Genomic DNA, 21,535 nt, shown 5'->3' with positions numbered 1-21,535 from the left:
ACACCATTATATATATATATATATATATATTATATATACACACACACCATTATATATATATACATTATATACACACAACACACACACACACACACACACACACACACACACACACACACACACCATTATATATATATACATTATATACACACACCATTATATATATATATATATATATATATATATATATTATATACACACACACACCATTATATATATATATATATATATTATATATACACACACACCATTATATATATATATATATATATATATTATATACACACACACACCATTATATATATATATATATATTATATACACACACACACCATTATATATATATATATATTATATACACACACACCATTATATATATATATATATATATATATATTATATACACACACACACCATTATTATATATATATATTATATACACACACACCATTATATATATATATATATATATATATATTATATACACACACACACCATTATTATATATATATATTATATACACACACACCATTAAATATTATATATATATATATAATGGTGTGTGTGTGTATAAAATATATATATATAATAATGGTGTGTGTGTGTATATAATATATATATATAATGGTGTGTGTGTATATAATATATATATATAATGGTGTGTGTGTGTATATAATATATATATATATATATATATATATAATGGTGTGTGTGTGTATATAATATATATAATGGTGTGTGTGTGTATATATATATATAAAATGGTGTGTGTGTATATAATATATATATATATATATATATATATAATGGTGTGTGTGTATAAAATATATATATTATATGGTGTATATATAAAATATATATATATATATATATATATATTGTATGTGCTCCAGAGATACAATAGTGGATATATGTATATGGTGTGGGTAGCAGTTCAGGAGGCTGACCCCTCATGGGGAGGGGGGGGGGGGGGCTGTGGCCCCCGATGTGTGTGGGGGGGGTGGCTTCTTCTGGCCTCCGATGTGTGTGGGGGGGTGTGGCTTCTTCTGGCCCCCGATGTGTGGGGGGTGTGGCTTCTTCTGGCCCCCGATGTGGGGGGGCTTCTTCTGGCGCTCTGTCGGACTGTACCCACTTGCCCCCCGTCCACCTGTAGCCGTCGTGCAGAGTCGGTGGCCGCTGACGGTCTGGGGGGCTCCTGTCCGGGTTACTAGTGGTTCTCTGCTCATCGCTGATGTTTATCACCGGCTTCCTGCAGTTTCTGGACTCTCGGTGACCACCAAGGTTATAGGGATGACCCTGCTGTGTGTATTGGGGTCTCGGGGATGCGATCGTCTTAGTATTTGTAATGTACATGTGTTTTCAGAGTCAAGGTTCTCCCTCTACATATTTTTATGGCATATACAGCCATGGCTGAAAGTGTTGGCACCCATGAAATTGTTCCGGAAAATGAAGCATTTCTCCCAGAACATTATCACAATTACACATTTTGTTATACTCCAGTTTATTTCCTTTGTGTCTATTGGAAGAACAGAAAAATAAAAACTGAAAAAAAAATCAAATTGGACCTAATTTCATACAAAACCCCAATAATGGGCCGGACACAATTGTTGGTACCTTTCAAAGATTGTGGGTTAACAACTTTGTTTCAAGCATGTGATGCTCTTTCAGACTCACCTGTGACAGGTAACAGGTTCGGGCAATATTAAAATCACACCTGACACCAGATAAAAAGGGGAGAAGTTGCCTCAATCTCTGCATTGTTTTTTTCTGTGAGCCACACTAAGCATGGAGAACAGAAAGAGGAGAAGAGAACTATCTGAGGACTGGAGAACCAAAATTGTTGAGCAATATCAACGATCTCAAGGTTACAAGTCCATCTCCAGAGATCTCGATGTTCTTTTGTCCACGGTGCGTAACATAAGAAGTTTACAACCCACGGCACTGTAGCCAGTCTTCCAAAGAAATTCAATCTGCAGGTTCAGGGTGCATTAGTGTCAGCGCTGACTATCCATCCACATGTGAATGAAATGAAACGCTATGGCAGGAGACCCCGGAGGACCGTACTGCTGACACAGACAAAGTTGGACTGCATTTTGCCAAAATGTACGTGAGTAAGCGAAATCCTTCTAGGAAAGCGTCTTGTGGACAGATGAGACCAAGATAGAGCTTTTTGGTGAAGCACATCATTCTACGGTTTACCGATAACAGAATGAGGCCTACAAAGAAAAGAACACAGTACCTACAGTCAAATATGGTGGAGGATCACATGTTTTGGGGTTGTTTTGCTGCCTCTGGCACTGGAGGCATTGACTATGTGCAAGACATCATGTAATCTGAAGATTCCCAAAGGATTTTGGGTGGCAATGTAGAGCCCAGTGTCAGAAAGCTGGGTGTGCGTCCTAGTTTGTGGATCTTCCAGCAGGACAATGACCCCAAACAAACTTCAAGAAGCTCCCAGAAATGGATGGAAACAAAGCTCTGGAGAGTTCTGAAGTGGCAGCAATGAGTCCGGATCTAAATCCCATTGATCATCTGTGCAGAGATCTTACAATCGCTGTTGGGAGAAGACGTCTTCACATATGAGACCTGGAGACGATTCTAAGAAGAGTCTAAGATCCCGGCTGAGGAGGAAGAAGCCGATGGTTATAGGAAGCCACTGATCGCAGGGATTTATTCCAGAGGGTGCAACCAAATATTAAGGAGGGGGCAACAATTGTGTCCGGACCATTCTGGGGGTTTCTGTGAAATGATGTCAAATTTGTCTTTTTTTCTCTGTTCTTTTAGTGTTGTTCCAAAACCAAGGAAATAAACCTGTGAATAACAAAACGTGGAATTGTGACAATTGTCTGGGAGAAATACGTCATTTTCTGGAACAATTTCAAGGGCGCCAACACTTCTGCTCACGACTGTACCTGCAGCTCAGCATATGGGAAGTTACTTTTCTCTTGTGCTTTTTGTTGTCTGCAGCATATTTCCGTATCTGGGTCTTTCCCCGTATTCAGTGCTCGTACAGATCCTGCTGTTACTTTCTTTCTTGTGTTTTACAGTGTTTGGGAGGTGGAATTTGTAAAGCTGCTTATGAAACCGCTGGGGTCCGCCTGCTGCCCCCGCTATCCTGATAACCTATCCCAAGACTGATCATGTGCTGCACCGCTCATTGCAGGTGATGGAGGGCGCAGCGCTCAGCAGTCTCCAGCGCTCCCATGAAGAGTGACTGCAGCAGCAGTGAGCACGACTGACCGGCCTCCATTCACACCCGGCTTCAGCCTCATCTGCAGGCGCAGCGCTCCCATGAAGAGTGACTGCAGCAGCAGTGAGCACGACTGACCGGCCTCCATTCACACCCGGCTTCAGCCTCACCTGCAGGCGCTGCGCTCCCATGAAGAGTGACTGCAGCAGCAGTGAGCACGACTGACCGGCCTCCATTCACACCCGGCTTCAGCCTCACCTGCAGGCGCTGCGCTCCCATGAAGAGTGACTGCAGCAGCAGTGAGCACGACTGACCGGCCTCCATTCACACCCGGCTTCAGCCTCACCTGCAGGCGCTGCGCTCCCATGAAGAGTGACTGCAGCAGCAGTGAGCACGACTGACCGGCGTCCATTCACACCCGGCTTCAGCCTCATCTGCAGGCGCTGCGCTCCCATGAAGAGTGACTTCAGCAGCAGTGAGCACGACTGACCGGCCTCCATTCACACCCGGCTTCAGCCTCACCTGCAGGCGCAGCGCTCCCATGAAGAGTGACTGCAGCAGAAGTGAGCACGACTGACCGGCCTCCATTCACACCCGGCTTCAGCCTCACCTGCAGGCGCTGCTCCCATGAAGAGTGACTGCAGCAGCAGTGAGCACGACTGACCGGCCTCCATTCACACCCGGCTTCAGCTTCACCTGCAGGCGCTGCTCCCATGAAGAGTGACTGCAGCAGCAGTGAGCACGACTGACCGGCCTCCATTCACACCCGGCTTCAGCCTCACCTGCAGGCGCAGCGCTCCCATGAAGAGTGACTGCAGCAGCAGTGAGCACGACTGACCGGCCTCCATTCACACCCGGCTTCAGCCTCACCTGCAGGCGCTGCTCCCGCGCTTTGCTGCTTGTCATTATCATGTGTCTTGGAGATGCCGTTGTGTTGTCCCCTCCAGGCGCGTAATGCAGTGGTTTCACTGCTGCCTTCTGGGTGGTGGCACTTCTCAGTAGTCCCTCTATAAATCCCCTGCTGGCGCTGTCTGAGTGATGCTGGAGCAGGCGCCGTAACAGCAATTTACTCGCTGATAAGAGAACCTGTCATATGCAAAACCGCTATTAACCTGCAGATATGGGGTTAATCTTCAGATTAATAGCGTTCTGAAGCCGCACTTCACCCACACTGAAAGCCCCGCTGCCAGGAGAACATGGACTTACATCTCCCAGCTGCCTCTGGCTGTCAGTCATGGAAGAGCAGACGGATTCAGTCACCAGTCAGTACACAGTGAGCGGCGGCTGCGACCACAGCCGGCCCTTGCTGACGGCCGGCCATCGGTGCAGACTGTCCATCAGTGTTGGGGCGCGGTTACAGTCGCCACTGACTATGTACTGACCGGTGACTGAAGCCGCGCTCGCCCAACCCTATAACTGAAAATCAGACTGCTGGTAGGAATAAAGTTAATTTCTTCCCGGTAGCTGGAGTTGGTGCCACCGCACGGTCGCAGAACATCATTAACCTGCAGATTAACCCCATGAATGCAAGTTAATAGTTTAATAGTGTTTTTTCACATGATAGATTCACTTTAAATGCTAATTGTGAGTCAAAATTTCAGGCTTCAGGGCAAATTATTGCATAACGGACTTATTAGTAATGTGAATGGCTTAGTTTTATCTGCTTACCCTTTTCTTTCAGATCTCAAGCTGCTATTGTAGGAGCTTTCTGAAGCATCTGAGCAATAACTGTGTTCACCGCAGCCGCCTCCTCTTATAATCCTACAGAAGCTGAGTCTGTATCGCCTGTAGCAGCTTCTCCTCATTGTCCTGCGGCTCCGGCTTCCTCACTTGCCCCGTCTTCTCCTCGTTGTCCTGCGGCTCCAGCTTCCTCACTTGCCCCGTCTTCTCCTCGTTGTCCTGCGGCTCCGGCTTCCTCACTTGCCCCGGCTTCTCCTCGTTGTCCTGCGGCTCCGGCTTCCTCACTTGCCCCGGCTTCTCCTCGTTATCCTGCGGCTCCGGCTTCCTCACTTGCCCCGGCTTCTCCTCGTTCTCCTGCGGCTCTGGCATCCTCACTTCCCGCGGCTTCTCCTCATTGTCCTGCGGCTCCGGCTTCCTCACTTGCCCCGTCTTCTCCTCGTTTTCCTGCTGCTCCGGCTTCCTCACTTGCCCCGTCTTCTCCTCGTTGTCCTGCGGCTCCGGCTTCCTCACTTGCCCCGTCTTCTCCTCGTTGTCCTGCGGCTCCGGCTTCCTCACTTGCCCCGGCTTCTCCTCGTTGTCCTGCGGCTCCGGCTTCCTCACTTGCCCCGGCTTCTCGTTCTCCTGCGGTTCTGGCATCCTCACTTCCCGCGGCTTCTCCTCATTGTCCTGCGGCTCCGGCTTCCTCACTTGCCCCGTCTTCTCCTCGTTGTCCTGCGGCTCCAGCTTCCTCACTTGCCCCGTCTTCTCCTCATTGTCCTGCGGCTTCGGCTTCCTCACTTGCCCCGGATTCTCCTCGTTCTCCTGCGGCTCTGGCATCCTCGCTTCCCGCGGCTTCTCATTGTCCTGCGGCTCCGGCTTCCTCACTTGCCCCGTCTTCTCCTCGTTGTCCTGCAGCTCCGGCTTCCTCACTTGCCCCGTCTTCTCCTCGTTGTCCTGCGGCTCCGGCTTCCACACTTGCCCCGTCTTCTCCTCGTTGTCCTGCGGCTCTGGCATCCTCACTTGCCCCGTCTTCTCCTCGTTGTCCTGCGGCTCTGGCATCCTCACTTGCCCCGGCTTATCCTCGTTGACCTGCGGCTCCGGCTTCCTCACTTGCCCCGTCTTCTCCTCGTTGTCCTGCGGCTCCGGCTTCCACACTTGCCCCGTCTTCTCCTCGTTGTCCTGCGGCTCTGGCATCCTCACTTGCCCCGTCTTCTCCTCGTTGTCCTGCGGCTCTGGCATCCTCACTTGCCCCGGCTTCTCCTCGTTGTCCTGCGGCTCTGGCATCCTCACTTGCCCCAGCTTCTCCTCGTTATCCTGCGGCTCCGGCTTCCTCACTTGCCCCGGCTTCTCCTCGTTGTCCTGCGGCTCCGGCTTCCTCACTTGCCCCGGCTTCTCCTCGTTGTCCTGCGGCACCGGCTTCCTCACTTGCCCCGGCTTCTCCTTGTTGTCCTGCGGCTCCGGCTTCCTCACTTGCCCCGGCTTCTCCTCCTTGTTCTGCGGCTCTGGATTGCTCACTTGTCCTGCAGCTCCGGCTTCCTTACTTGCCCCGGCTTCTTCTCGTTGTACTGCGGCTCCGGCTTCCTCACTTGCCCTGGCTTCTCCTCCTTGTCATGCGGCTCTGGCTTCCTCACTTGTCCTGCGGCTCCGGCTTCCTTACTTGCCCCGGCTTCTTCTCGTTGTCCTGCGGCTTCCTCACTTGCCGCGGCTTCTCCTTGTTGTCCTGCGGCTCCGGCATCCTCACTTGCCGCGGCTTCCTTACTTGCCCCGGCTTCTCCTCGTTGTCCTGTGGCTGCGGCTTCTCGTTGTCCTGCGGCTTCCTCACTTGCCACTGCTTCTCCTCGTTGTCCTGCGGCTCCGGCTGCCTTACTTGCCGCGGCTTGTCCTCGTTGTCCTGCTTCTTCCTCACTTGCCGTGGCTTCTCCTCGTCCTACGGCTCCGGCTTCCTCACTTGTCCTGGCTTCTCCTCCTTGTCCTGCGGCTTCCTCACTTGCCGCGGCTTCTCCTCGTTGTCCTGCGGCTCCGGCTTCCTTACTTGCCGCGGCTTCTCCTTGTTGTCCTGCTTCTTCCTCACTTGCCGCGGCTTCTCGTCCTACGGCTCCGGCTTCCTCACTTGCGCCGGCTTCTCCTCGTTGTCCTGTTGCTCCGGCATCCTCATTTGCCGCGGCTTCTCCTTGTCCTGCGACTTCCTCACTTGCCGCAGCTTCTCGTTGTCCTGCGGCTCCGGCATCCTCACTTGCCGCGGCTTCTCCTCGTTGTCCTGCGGTTCCGGCATCCTCACTTGCCACGGCTTCTCCTCGTTGTCCTGCGGCTCCAGCTTCTTCCCGATCTCCTGCCCCAGACACTTGTGTGTTTCGCAGTTGTGGGCTTCTTCCTCTGGTGTGGAAGCCGCAGATGGCAGCTCATACTTTCCATTACACCTATTGTTTCTCCTTATGATGATGATGATACCTTGTGTATTATATGTTCTGCTTGTTTTTATCCTTAGGTTTCAGACATGAAACAGGAAGTGAAGAAGTTTTTGTTGCCTGGCTCAGGACTGAGATGATGACCTCTACATCCACAGCCAGTAAGTGTCCTTCAAGTTGAGTTTGCTGAGATGGATTCTCTTGCATGATACTTTTTTATATAGAGTGATGTGTAGATGGGGTGGTGAAATTTTGCTCCCAAAATTGTGACCGCTTGTTCTGTGTGTGTGCCCCAGAAGTTTCTAGACGGTAGGCTGTATGCAAAGCAAAACCCGGGACTGGACTGGCCGGACCTGCCTCTTCTGTCACCCCGCCTGGAGCCGGACATCATCTGGAGGTGGCGCTGCGGTCACTTGCTTCTGTCACCCAGCCTGGAGCCGGACATCATCCGGAGGTGTCTCTGTGGTCACTTCTCCCTTCTGTCACCTCGCCTGGAGCCGGACATCATCCGGAGGTGTCTCTGTGGTCACTTCTACCTTCTGTCACCCAGCCTGGAGCCGGACATCATCTGGAGGTGTCGCTGCGGTCACTTCTCCCTTCTGTCACCCAGCCTGGAGCCGGACATCATCTGGAGGTGGCGCTGCGGTCACTTGCTTCTGTCACCCAGCCTGGAGCCGGACATCATCTGGAGGGGTCTCTGTGGTCACTTCTACCTTCTGTTACCCAGCCTGGAGCCGGACATCATCCGGAGGTGTCGCTGCGGTCACTTCTCCCTTCTGTCACCTCGCCTGGAGCCGGACATCATCCGGAGGTGGCTCTGCTGTCACTTCTACCTTCTGTTACCCAGCCTGGAGCCGGACATCATCCGGAGGTGTCTCTGTGGTCACTTCTACCTTCTGTCACCCAGCCTGGAGCCGGACATCATCCGGAGGTGGCTCTGCTGTCACTTCTCCCTTCTGTCACCCAGCCTGGAGCCGGACATCATCCGGAGGTGGCTCTGCTGTCACTTCTCCCTTCTGTCACCCAGCCTGGAGCCGGACATCATCCGGAGGTGGCTCTGCTGTCACTTCTCCCTTCTGTCACCCAGTCTGGAGCCGGACATCATCCGGAGGTGTCTCTGTGGTCACTTCTCCCTTCTGTCACCTCGCCTGGAGCCGGACATCATCCGGAGGTGTCGCTGCGGTCACTTCTCCCTTCTGTCACCTCGCCTGGAGCCGGACATCATCCGGAGGTGTCTCTGTGGTCACTTCTACCTTCTGTCACCCAGCCTGGAGCCGGACATCATCTGGAGGGGTCTCTGTGGTCACTTCTCCCTTCTGTCACCTCGCCTGGAGCCGGACATCATCCGGAGGTGTCGCTGCGGTCACTTCTACCTTCTGTCACCCTGCCTGGAGCCGGACATCATCCGGAGGTGTCGCTGCGGTCACTTTTCCCTTCTGTCACCCAGCCTGGAGCCGGACATCATCCGGAGGTGGCTCTGCTGTCACTTCTCCCTTCTGTCACCCAGCCTGGAGCCGGACATCATCCGGAGGTGGCTCTGCTGTCACTTCTACCTTCTGTTACCCAGCCTGGAGCCGGACATCATCCGGAGGTGGCGCTGCGGTCACTTCTCCCTTCTGTCACCCAGTCTGGAGCCGGACATCATCCGGAGGTGTCGCTGTGGTCACTTCTCCCTTCTGTCACCCAGCCTGGAGCCGGACATCATCTGGAGGTGTCGCTGTGGTCACTTCTACCTTCTGTCACCTCGCCTGGAGCCGGACATCATCCGGAGGTGTCGCTGCGGTCACTTCTCCCTTCTGTCACCTCGCCTGGAGCCGGACATCATCCGGAGGTGTCTCTGTGGTCACTTCTACCTTCTGTCACCCAGCCTGGAGCCGGACATCATCTGGAGGGGTCTCTGTGGTCACTTCTACCTTCTGTCACCTCGCCTGGAGCCGGACATCATCCGGAGGTGTCTCTGCTGTCACTTCTCCCTTCTGTCACCCAGCCTGGAGCCGGACATCATCCGGAGGTGGCGCTGCGGTCACTTCTCCCTTCTGTCACCCTGCCTGGAGCCGGACATCATCCGGAGGTGGCGCTGCGGTCACTTCTCCCTTCTGTCACCTCGCCTGGAGCCGGACATCATCCGGAGGTGTCGCTGTGGTCACTTCTACCTTCTGTCACCCAGCCTGGAGCCGGACATCATCTGGAGGGGTCTCTGTGGTCACTTCTACCTTCTGTTACCCAGCCTGGAGCCGGACATCATCCGGAGGTGTCTCTGTGGTCACTTCTCCCTTCTGTCACCTCGCCTGGAGCCGGACATCATCCGGAGGTGTCTCTGCTGTCACTTCTCCCTTCTGTCACCCAGCCTGGAGCCGGACATCATCCGGAGGTGGCGCTGCGGTCACTTCTCCCTTTTGTCATCCAGTCTGTAGCCGGAAATCATCCGGAGGTGTCGCTGTGGTCACTTCTCCCTTCTGTCATCCCGCCTGGAGCCGGACATCATCCGGAGGTGGCGCTGCGGTCACTTCTCCCTTTTGTCATCCAGTCTGTAGCCGGAAATCATCCGGAGGTGTCGCTGTGGTCACTTCTCCCTTCTGTCACCTCGCCTGGAGCCGGACATCATCCGGAGGTGTCGCTGTGGTCACTTCTCCCTTCTGTCATCCAGTCTGGAGCCGGACATCATCCGGAGGTGTCGCTGTGGTCACTTCTCCCTTCTGTTACCCAGCCTGGAGCCGGACATCATCCAGAGGTGTCGCTGTGGTCACTTCTCCCTTCTGTCACCCAGCCTGGAGCCGAACATCATCCGGAGGTGTCGCTGCGGTCACTTCTCCCTTCTGTCACCTCGCCTGGAGCCGGACATCATCCGGAGGTGTCGCTGTGGTCACTTCTCCCTTCTGTCACCCAGCCTGGAGCCGGACATCATCCGGAGGTGTCGCTGTGGTCACTTCTCCCTTCTGTCACCCAGTCTGGAGCCGGACATCATCCGGAGGTGTCGCTGTGGTCACTTCTCCCTTCTGTCACCCCGCCTGGAGCCGGACATCATCCCTAGGTGTGGCTGCGGTCACTTCTCCCTTCTGTCACCCAGCCTGGAGCCGGACTTCATCCAGAGGTGTCGCTGTGGTCACTTCTCCCTTCTGTCACCCAGCCTGGAGCCGGACATCATCCGGAGGTGTCGCTGCGGTCACTTCTCCCTTCTGTCACCTCGCCTGGAGCCGGACATCATCCGGAGGTGTCGCTGTGGTCACTTCTCCCTTCTGTCACCCAGCCTGGAGCCGGACATCGTCCGGAGGTGTCGCTGCGGTCACTTCTCCCTTCTGTCACCCAGCCTGGAGCCGGACATCATCCGGAGGTGTCGCTGTGGTCACTTCTCCCTTCTGTCACCCAGTCTGGAGCCGGACATCATCCGGAGGTGTCGCTGCGGTCACTTCTCCCTTCTGTCACCCCGCCTGGAGCCGGACATCATCCCTAGGTGTGGCTGCGGTCACTTCTCCCTTCTGTCACCCAGCCTGGAGCCGGACATCATCCGGAGGTGTCGCTGCGGTCACTTCTCCCTTCTGTCACCTCGCCTGGAGCCGGACATCATCCGGAGGTGGTGCTGCGGTCACTTCTCCCTTCTGTCACCTCGCCTGGAGCCGGACATCATCCGGAGGTGTCGCTGCGGTCACTTCTCCCTTCTGTCACCTCGCCTGGAGCCGGACATCATCCGGAGGTGTCGCTGTGGTCACTTCTCCCTTCTGTCACCCAGCCTGGAGCCGGACATCATCCGGAGGTGTCGCTGTGGTCACTTCTCCCTTCTGTCACCCCGCCTGGAGCCGGACATCATCCGGAGGTGTCGCTGCGGTCACTTTTCCCTTCTGTCACCCAATCTGGAGCCGGACATCATCCGGAGGTGGCTCTGCTGTCACTTCTCCCTTCTGTCACCCAGCCTGGAGCCGGACATCATCCGGAGGTGGCTCTGCTGTCACTTCTACCTTCTGTTACCCAGCCTGGAGCCGGACATCATCCGGAGGTGGCGCTGCGGTCACTTCTCCCTTCTGTCACCCAGTCTGGAGCCGGACATCATCCGGAGGTGTCGCTGTGGTCACTTCTCCCTTCTGTCACCCAGCCTGGAGCCGGACATCATCTGGAGGTGTCGCTGTGGTCACTTCTACCTTCTGTCACCTCGCCTGGAGCCGGACATCATCCGGAGGTGTCGCTGCGGTCACTTCTCCCTTCTGTCACCTCGCCTGGAGCCGGACATCATCCGGAGGTGTCTCTGTGGTCACTTATACCTTCTGTCACCCAGCCTGGAGCCGGACATCATCTGGAGGGGTCTCTGTGGTCACTTCTACCTTCTGTCACCTCGCCTGGAGCCGGACATCATCCGGAGGTGTCTCTGCTGTCACTTCTCCCTTCTGTCACCCAGCCTGGAGCCGGACATCATCCGGAGGTGGCGCTGCGGTCACTTCTCCCTTCTGTCACCCTGCCTGGAGCCGGACATCATCCGGAGGTGGCGCTGCGGTCACTTCTCCCTTCTGTCACCTCGCCTGGAGCCGGACATCATCCGGAGGTGTCGCTGTGGTCACTTCTACCTTCTGTCACCCAGCCTGGAGCCGGACATCATCTGGAGGGGTCTCTGTGGTCACTTCTACCTTCTGTTACCCAGCCTGGAGCCGGACATCATCCGGAGGTGTCTCTGTGGTCACTTCTCCCTTCTGTCACCTCGCCTGGAGCCGGACATCATCCGGAGGTGTCTCTGCTGTCACTTCTCCCTTCTGTCACCCAGCCTGGAGCCGGACATCATCCGGAGGTGGCGCTGCGGTCACTTCTCCCTTTTGTCATCCAGTCTGTAGCCGGAAATCATCCGGAGGTGTCGCTGTGGTCACTTCTCCCTTCTGTCATCCCGCCTGGAGCCGGACATCATCCGGAGGTGGCGCTGCGGTCACTTCTCCCTTTTGTCATCCAGTCTGTAGCCGGAAATCATCCGGAGGTGTCGCTGTGGTCACTTCTCCCTTCTGTCACCTCGCCTGGAGCCGGACATCATCCGGAGGTGTCGCTGTGGTCACTTCTCCCTTCTGTCATCCAGTCTGGAGCCGGACATCATCCGGAGGTGTCGCTGTGGTCACTTCTCCCTTCTGTCACCCAGCCTGGAGCCGGACATCGTCCGGAGGTGTCGCTGTGGTCACTTCTCCCTTCTGTCACCCAGTCTGGAGCCGGACATCATCCGGAGGTGTCGCTGTGGTCACTTCTCCCTTCTGTCACCTCGCCTGGAGCCGGACATCATCCGGAGGTGTCGCTGTGGTCACTTCTCCCTTCTGTCATCCAGTCTGGAGCCGGACATCATCCGGAGGTGTCGCTGTGGTCACTTCTCCCTTCTGTTACCCAGCCTGGAGCCGGACATCATCCGGAGGTGTCGCTGCGGTCACTTCTCCCTTCTGTCACCGCGCCTGGAGCCGGACATCATCCGGAGATGTCTCTGTGGTCACTTCTCCCTTCTGTCACCTCGCCTGGAGCCGGACATCATCCGGAGGTGTCTCTGTGGTCACTTCTACCTTCTGTCACCCAGCCTGGAGCCGGACATCATCCAGAGGTGTCGCTGTGGTCACTTCTCCCTTCTGTCACCCAGCCTGGAGCCGAACATCATCCGGAGGTGTCGCTGCGGTCACTTCTCCCTTCTGTCACCTCGCCTGGAGCCGGACATCATCCGGAGGTGTCGCTGTGGTCACTTCTCCCTTCTGTCACCCAGCCTGGAGCCGGACATCATCCGGAGGTGTCGCTGTGGTCACTTCTCCCTTCTGTCACCCAGTCTGGAGCCGGACATCATCCGGAGGTGTCGCTGTGGTCACTTCTCCCTTCTGTCACCCCGCCTGGAGCCGGACATCATCCCTAGGTGTGGCTGCGGTCACTTCTCCCTTCTGTCACCCAGCCTGGAGCCGGACATCATCCAGAGGTGTCGCTGTGGTCACTTCTCCCTTCTGTCACCCAGCCTGGAGCCGGACATCATCCGGAGGTGTCGCTGCGGTCACTTCTCCCTTCTGTCACCTCGCCTGGAGCCGGACATCATCCGGAGGTGTCGCTGTGGTCACTTCTCCCTTCTGTCACCCAGCCTGGAGCCGGACATCGTCCGGAGGTGTCGCTGTGGTCACTTCTCCCTTCTGTCACCCAGTCTGGAGCCGGACATCATCCGGAGGTGTCGCTGCGGTCACTTCTCCCTTCTGTCACCCCGCCTGGAGCCGGACATCATCCCTAGGTGTGGCTGCGGTCACTTCTCCCTTCTGTCACCCAGCCTGGAGCCGGACATCATCCGGAGGTGTCGCTGCGGTCACTTCTCCCTTCTGTCACCTCGCCTGGAGCCGGACATCATCCGGAGGTGGTGCTGCGGTCACTTCTCCCTTCTGTCACCTCGCCTGGAGCCGGACATCATCCGGAGGTGTCGCTGCGGTCACTTCTCCCTTCTGTCACCTCGCCTGGAGCCGGACATCATCCGGAGGTGTCGCTGTGGTCACTTCTCCCTTCTGTCACCCAGCCTGGAGCCGGACATCATCCGGAGGTGTCGCTGTGGTCACTTCTCCCTTCTGTCACCCCGCCTGGAGCCGGACATCATCCGGAGGTGTCGCTGCGGTCACTTCTCCCTTCTGTCACCCAATCTGGAGCCGGACATCATCCGGAGGTGGCGCTGCGGTCACTTCTCCCTTCTGTCACCTCGCCTGGAGCCGGACATCATCCGGAGGTGGTGCTGCGGTCACTTCTCCCTTCTGTTACCTCGCCTGGAGCCGGACATCATCTGGAGGTGTCGCTGTGGTCACTTCTCCCTTCTGTCACCCAGTCTGGAGCCGGACATCATCCGGAGGTGTCTCTGTGGTCACTTCTCCCTTCTGTCACCTCGCCTGGAGCCGGACATCATCCGGAGGTGGTGCTGCGGTCACTTCTCCCTTCTGTTACCTCGCCTGGAGCCGGACATCATCTGGAGGTGTCGCTGTGGTCACTTCTCCCTTCTGTCACCCAGTCTGGAGCCGGACATCATCCGGAGGTGTCGCTGTGGTCACTTCTCCCTTCTGTCACCTCGCCTGGAGCCGGACATCATCAGGTGTCGCTGTGGTCACTTCTCCCTTCTGTCACCCAGCCTGGACCGGACATCATCCGGAGGTGTCGCTGTGGTCACTTCTCCCTTCTGTCACCGCGCCTGGAGCCGGACATCATCCGGAGGTGGCGCTGCGGTCACTTCTCCCTTCTGTCACCTCGCCTGGAGCCGGACATCATCAGGTGTCGCTGTGGTCACTTCTCCCTTCTGTTACCTCGCCTGGAGCCGGACATCATCCGGAGGTGTCGCTGTGGTCACTTCTCCCTTCTGTCACCCAGTCTGGAGCCAGACATCATCTGGAGGTGGCTCTGCTGTCACTTCTCCCTTCTGTCACCCCGCCTGGAGCCGGACATCATCCCGAGGTGTCGCTGCGGTAACTTCTACCTTCTGTCACCCAGCCTGGAGCCGGACATCATCCGGAGGTGTCGCTGTGGTCACTTCTCCCTTCTGTCACCCAGTCTGGAGCCGGACATCACCAGGTGTCGCTGTGGTCACTTCTCCCTTCTGTCACCCAGCCTGGAGCCGGACATCATCCGGAGGTGTCGCTGTGGTCACTTCTCCCTTCTGTCACCCCGCCTGGAGCCGGACATCATCCGGAGGTGTCGCTGCGGTCCCTTCTCACTTCTGTCACCCTGCCTGGAGCCGGACATCATCCGGAGGTGTCGCTGCGGTCACTTCTCCCTTCTGTCACCTCGCCTGGAGCCGGATATCATCCGGAGGTGGCGCTGCGGTCACTTCTCCCTTCTGTCACCCAGCCTGGAGCCGGACATCATCCGGAGGTGGCGCTGCGGTCACTTCTCCCTTCTGTCACCCCGCATGGAGCCGGACATCATCCGGAGGTGTCTCTGTGGTCACTTCTCCCTTCTGTCACCGCGCCTGGAGCTGGACATCATCCGGAGGTGTCTCTGTGGTCACTTCTCCCTTCTGTCACCGCGCCTGGAGCCGGACATCATCCGGAGGTGTCGCTGCGGTCACTTCTCCCTTCTGTCACCCAGCCTGGAGCCGGACATCATCCGGACGTGGCTCTGCTGTCACTTCTCCCTTCTGTCACCCAGCCTGGAGCCGGACATCATCCGGACGTGGCTCTGCTGTCACTTCTACCTTCTGTTACCCAGCCTGGAGCCGGACATCATCCGGAGGTGTGGCTGCGGTCACTTCTCCCTTCTGTCACCCAGCCTGGAGCCGGACATCATCCGGAGGTGTCGCTGCGGTCACTTCTCCCTTCTGTCACCTCGCCTGGAGCCGGACATCATCCGGAGGTGTCGCTGTGGTCACTTCTCCCTTCTGTCACCCAGCCTGGAGCCGGACATCATCCGGAGGTGTCGCTGTGGTCACTTCTCCCTTCTGTCACCCAGTCTGGAGCCGGACATCATCCGGAGGTGTCGCTGCGGTCACTTCTCCCTTCTGTCACCCCGCCTGGAGCCGGACATCATCCGGAGGTGTGGCTGCGGTCACTTCTCCCTTCTGTCACCCATCCTGGAGCCGGACATCATCCGAAGGTGGCGCTGCGGTCACTTCTCCCTTCTGTCACCCCGCCTGGAGCCGGACATCATCCGGAGGTGTCTCTGTGGTCACTTCTCCCTTCTGTCACTGCGCCTGGAGCCGGACATCATCCGGAGGTGTCTCTGTGGTCACTTCTCCCTTCTGTCACCGCGCCTGGAGCCGGACATCATCCGGAGGTGTCTCTGTGGTCACTTCTCCCTTCTGTCACCGCGCCTGGAGCCGGACATCATCCGGAGGTGTCGCTGCGGTCACTTCTACCTTCTGTCACCCAGCCTGGAGCCGGACATCATCTGGAGGGGTCTCTGTGGTCACTTCTACCTTCTGTTACCCAGCCTGGAGCCGGACATCATCCGGAGGTGTCGCTGCGGTCACTTCTCCCTTCTGTCACCCAGCCTGGAGCCGGACATCATCTGGAGGGGTCTCTGTGGTCACTTCTACCTTCTGTTACCCAGCCTGGAGCCGGACATCATCCGGAGGTGTCGCTGCGGTCACTTCTCCCTTCTGTCACCTCGCCTGGAGCCGGACATCATCCGGAGGTGTCTCTGTGGTCACTTCTACCTTCTGTCACCCAGCCTGGAGCCGGACATCATCCGGAGGTGGCTCTGCTGTCACTTCTCCCTTCTGTCACCCAGCCTGGAGCCGGACATCATCCGGAGGTGTCTCTGTGGTCACTTCTACCTTCTGTTTCCCAGCCTGGAGCCGGACATCATCCGGAGGTGTGGCTGCGGTCACTTCTCCCTTCTGTCACCCAGCCTGGAGCCGGACATCATCCGGAGGTGTCGCTGCGGTCACTTCTCCCTTCTGTCACCTCGCCTGGAGCCGGACATCATCCGGAGGTGTCGCTGTGGTCACTTCTCCCTTCTGTCACCCAGTCTGGAGCCGGACATCATCCGGAGGTGTCGCTGCGGTCACTTCTCCCTTCTGTCACCCAGCCTGGAGCCAGACATCATCCGGAGGTGTCGCTGTGGTCACTTCTCCCTTCTGTCACCCAGTCTGGAGCCGGACATCATCCGGAGGTGTCGCAGTGGTCACTTCTCCCTTCTGTCACCCAGCCTGGAGCCGGACATCATCCGGAGGTGTCGCTGTGGTCACTTCTCCCTTCTGTCACCCAGCCTGGAGCCGGACATCATCCGGAGGTGGCGCTGCGGTCACTTCTCCCTTCTGTCACCTCGCCTGGAGCCGGACATCATCCGGAGGTGTCACTGCGGTCACTTCTCCCTTCTGTCACCTCGCCTGTGGTGGAACGTCTGGGCGAGCAGTCAAGCAGTCTTCTGAGCACCCGGTCATTGCTCTGATCGCTCCAGAACCTAGAGATGGCGGCACAGTAAACTTGGTGCGGCCGAGCTGCGGATCCCTGTGGCTGCGCACCTCCTGCTGCCGAGGCTACGGACCTGCGTGGCTCAGCTCTGTACTCCTTGGTGGAGTTGCATACCCCCGCAGATCACTGCGTGTGACATACGTTCTGAGTCTAGACCCTACAATTGTTCGTCTTCAAGACGTGGCCGTCCCCAGGCTGTGGAGGGATGGCAGGTGTTCAGAAGATGGCTCGGGGTGACTGTTTTACACACGGATGTAGGTGTTCATGAAGTATAGTGGATCCACAAGTTGTGTAGGTATCCCATGTGCTTGTGGGAGGGGCATGGAGACCGGCTAATAGGCCGCTTTCTGCCATTGAATCTTCCCGCGGTTCCGCCGTCCACCCCCGCAGCTCTGTCGGCCTTATCTCCCAGCCTTCTTACTTGGACCTGTACCGATCACGTCTGAGCAGCCTGAGGACAGAGACTTTCTTACCTGTGAATGTCTACTCCCCTCGAGCACATACAGCCCCCCACAATACAGCCTTTAGTCTGGAGGATCGTAGGTGGCGATTTACTCTGCTCGGACACCCTGGGTAATTGTTTCTATTCTGATTGCTAGGTGGACTATGCTAGGAGAGGGGCGCGGATCCAAATACCCCCTGTCTGCTGCCTGAGGAGGAAAGAAACCTTGCAGGTGACAATTCACATCTATCCAGTACTGTGCAAAAGCTTTAAACGGGTGTGAACAGCGCAAAGGGATAAGGAAGAGTTTAAGCAGAAGGGTTAATAATTGATTAATTCATTGATACAAAAGTGCAAAGTGAATACACAAAAGAGAATGAAATCTGTCTGACCGCCCATCATCTCCCGGCTGCTCCTGTGCATGTCCTAAAGGCAGCGAAAAGTCTCCACTGAAGGCAGCAAAGCCACTAAAGGCCACGTATGGCGACGGGAAACTCGTGTGCAACAAGCTAGAATGTCCCCAGATTCCTCGCAGCCCCCGTCCTTTTACTCTGACGACAGCTTTACACCCCTCATCACTCGCTGCCTGGGGGCTCTGTGGGCGTCCTCCGCCTGGGGGCTCTGTGGGCGTCCTCCGCCTGGGGGCTCTGTGGGCGTCCTCCGCCTGGGGGCTCTGTGGGCGTCCTCCGCCTGGGGGCTCTGTGGGCGTCCTCCGCCTGGGGGCTCTGTGGGCTTCCTCCGTCTGGGGGCTCTGTGGGCGTCCTCCGCCTGGGGGCTCTGTGGGCGTCCTCCTTATATATGACCTTACATTTGTCTACATTACACTTCACTTGCTCTTTCTCAGCCTCCATAAATCCTTCTGTAATAAGTTATCCTCCTTTGTGCTGATTACCCTGTAGAGTTTAGTATCATCTGTAGATATTGTAATTCTACTCTGTGCGCCCCCTAAAGGTCATTAATAAATATACGCTCTGAAAGGCTATAGTATGTACATATTGCATATATGCAATTAGAGCTGCATTACTGCTGTAGGAAACGTTATATAATGAAGATATTTAGCGCCCAAATAGGCCAATTCATGTGAGCCCAACAGCCAGCGATAAGGCGTACCCCCTTATTGGGACCATAAACCTAACAGGATACCTTTCCCGGGCTAATAACCTACAATTACATGGGCAGGTTGTTACGCACACCCCCGGACTGACTGGCGTGAGCTTGGTTAGTGATCCCACTGGATCATGAACCGAGGAGTACCTGGAGGGGCGTAACTAAGTATCAACTCGGTCCGACCAAGGTCGCACGGTGGCTCAGTCGACTCCGTGAACCAGGGAGGAACCGAGCAGAGGGACCAGGTGCTACTCCAGGTCAGACCCCGGTCACAGCTGTTGACCCACACCGGGGAATGCAGGAACAGGCAGGTTAGGCTGGCATGCAGACAGGTGGGTACTGGCAGGCACGGCTGGCATGCAGACAGGTGGGCACCGGCAGGCACGGCTGGTATGCAGACAGGTGGGTACTGGCAGGTAGGAACGCAGGCAGGATAGGGACCAGTACAGACTGGGATACAGGAACAGAGCCGCAGGTGCGGTAGACAAGCAGAGCAGAGCAAAACCCGCAGGTGCGGTAGACGAGCAGAGCAAAACCCGCAGGTGTGGTAGACGAGCAGAGCAAAACCCGCAGGTGCGGTAGACGAGCAGAGCAAAACCCGCAGGTGCTGTAGACGAGCAGAGCAAAACCCGCAGGTGCGGTAGACGAGCAAAGCAAAACCCGCAGGTGCGGTAGACGAGCAGAGCAAAACCCGCAGGTGCGGTAGACGAGCAGAGCAAAACCCGCAGGTGCGGTAGACGAGCAGAGCAAAACCCGCAGGTGCGGTAGACGAGCAGAGCAAAACCCGCAGGTGCGGTAGACGAGCAGAGCAAAACCCGCAGGTGCGGTAGACGAGCAGAGCAAAACCCGCAGGTGCGGTAGACGAGCAGAGCAAAACCCGCAGGTGCGGTAGACGAGCAGAGCAAAACCCGCAGGTGCGGTAGACGAGCAGAGCAGAGCAAAACCCGCAGGTGCGGTAGACGAGCAGAGCAGAGCAAAACCCGCGGGTGCGGCAGACGAGCAGAGCTAAACCCGCGGGTGCGGTAGACTATCAGAGCAGAGCAAAAACACACAAGGTACTTACAATGAAGTAGCGAGTGGACACTAAACTCACAAACAGAAGTACAGAGACAACGAGTTGGAGTTAGGTGCAGGTTCAGACACTGCAGGAAAATGGAAGATATGGACATAGAGACAAGCAAGTAACGGGCTAGGACACTGTTCAGACAGGAACTGAACCAGGAACAAGATACAGGTAACAGGCCTGGGTATACAGCCCCCAGGGTGGCGGAAACAGACAAGATACAGGACAGGACCTGGCAACTCAGTTGCACAGAACACACTGAATAAAAGTGTTGCTCAGTCACCCCCTACTGGGTGGAGGGGGTTTAAGTATCCAGTGACTCACTGCAATAGGCTGGGGATGCATTAGGACTGTGCACACTAACTATAATAAACAGGCAGTAACCACGCCGCCGCCCTAAGCAATCAGACAAGAGACATGCACACAGCAGGTACTGGAGCAATGTGTGCAGCCTGGACTGATGGGTAAGATAGCGGTCTTGCATGGTGGGAGGTGGTAAGCCATGCCAGCACGCCGCCAGGGATGTTACACAGGTAGGATCAAGTTCTATTTCAAAACTCCTTACGCTGATGGAACAAGTTGTTAGGAACTGACCTGGTTGGAGTAGTGGTATTGCAACCAGTAGGGGCAGGTAGCGTAGTCAGGAAAAGCCAGAAGTCGGTACACAGAAATAGCTCTATAGTCTTGTATGAGGCAGCAGGTGAAGGGAGAGCTTGAGTAATGGCTGGGAGCTCAATAATCTTGCAAGGAAGGAGGTGCTAGGCCAGGTTTAAATATGGTGTTCAATCAGGAGCAACACAGGGTGGAGCCGCTCAGGAACCACACAGGTATTATAATCTGGGTTAGTCAGGAACTGTCCAGCGAGCTGAACAGCTCAGAGGGAAAAGCTGCCACATGGTGCACAAATGCTCAGTCATAAGGCGTGTAGTAAAAGTATAAGAAAACTGACTTGCCCTTCCGAACAGAAAAAGACAAGTGTAAGCGAGCCAATCTATATATAATGAACAAATTGAGAGTGGCTCTAAGCTTGCACCTGTTTACACTTGTCTTTTTCTGTTCGGAAGTGCCAATCAATTTTTTGATATTTGTCATTAATAAATATGTTGAAAATGAAAAGGGCCCAATACTGACCCTTGTGGTTCTTCAGAGGGGTCAGGTTGTTTCCTACCATCTCAAATCCTGACTCCTCAGAGCACAGTACAGATTTCCACTGATCTAATGTCAAGTCCTTGTGTTACTCGGTCCATAAAAGTCTCTTCTTGTTTGGGGTCCTTAGTAGCTGCTTCTTTGCAGCAGTTTAGCCATAAATGCTACTTTTTGCAGTTTCCTCTGCACAGTTGATGCTGGGATATGTCTGTGCATCATTTATGACAGATGTTATCTGAAGTAAGTGCTGTCAGATTATGGTTTCTGATGCTGGTTACTCTGATAAACTTATCCTCTGCAGCATGGGTAATATTTGGCTTTCCCTTTCCTGGTGCAGTCCTCATGAGAGACAGTTTCTTCATAGCAATTGATGGTTTTCATGACCGCGTTGGTGGATACCTTCAAGGTTCTAGCAGTTTTCCAGATTACTGACCTTCATGTCTTGCAGTGATGGAGGACTGAGGCGTCTTAGTTGATTGCCTCTTGCCATATTCTGACTTAGAAGTGGAATAGGCTCAGCTGTAAGGAGCTGTGCACCGACACCATCTCTGCAAAACACCTGATGAGAAAACCTTAGGCTGGTGGTTCCACTAATGACCTCTTAAGACGGCGACCTGTTCATTGGGTCCATTCCCAGGTGACGAGCTGATGAAGCTCCAG

At 55.3% G+C, this 21,535-nt stretch overlaps 1 protein-coding gene across 1 annotated transcript in view; it reads left to right on the top strand.

Annotated features, from left to right (window-relative positions):
- SLC35F5 (solute carrier family 35 member F5) overlaps positions 1-21,535 on the top strand; it is a 53,795-nt gene that overhangs the window by 6,243 nt on the left and 26,017 nt on the right. Inside the window, exons 2-3 of the mRNA XM_073646136.1 lie at positions 7,335-7,415; positions 17,717-17,791. The gene's annotated coding sequence lies outside the window, so the exon portion shown is untranslated. The remainder of the gene's footprint in view (positions 1-7,334; positions 7,416-17,716; positions 17,792-21,535) is intronic.

Source organism: Phyllobates terribilis, unplaced genomic scaffold (genome assembly GCF_046119375.1).
Source record: "Phyllobates terribilis strain yellow unplaced genomic scaffold, ASM4611937v1 Scaffold_9__5_contigs__length_417890890, whole genome shotgun sequence".
Classification (NCBI taxonomy): domain Eukaryota; kingdom Metazoa; phylum Chordata; class Amphibia; order Anura; family Dendrobatidae; genus Phyllobates; species Phyllobates terribilis.
This window is presented reverse-complemented; position numbering and strand designations above follow the sequence as displayed.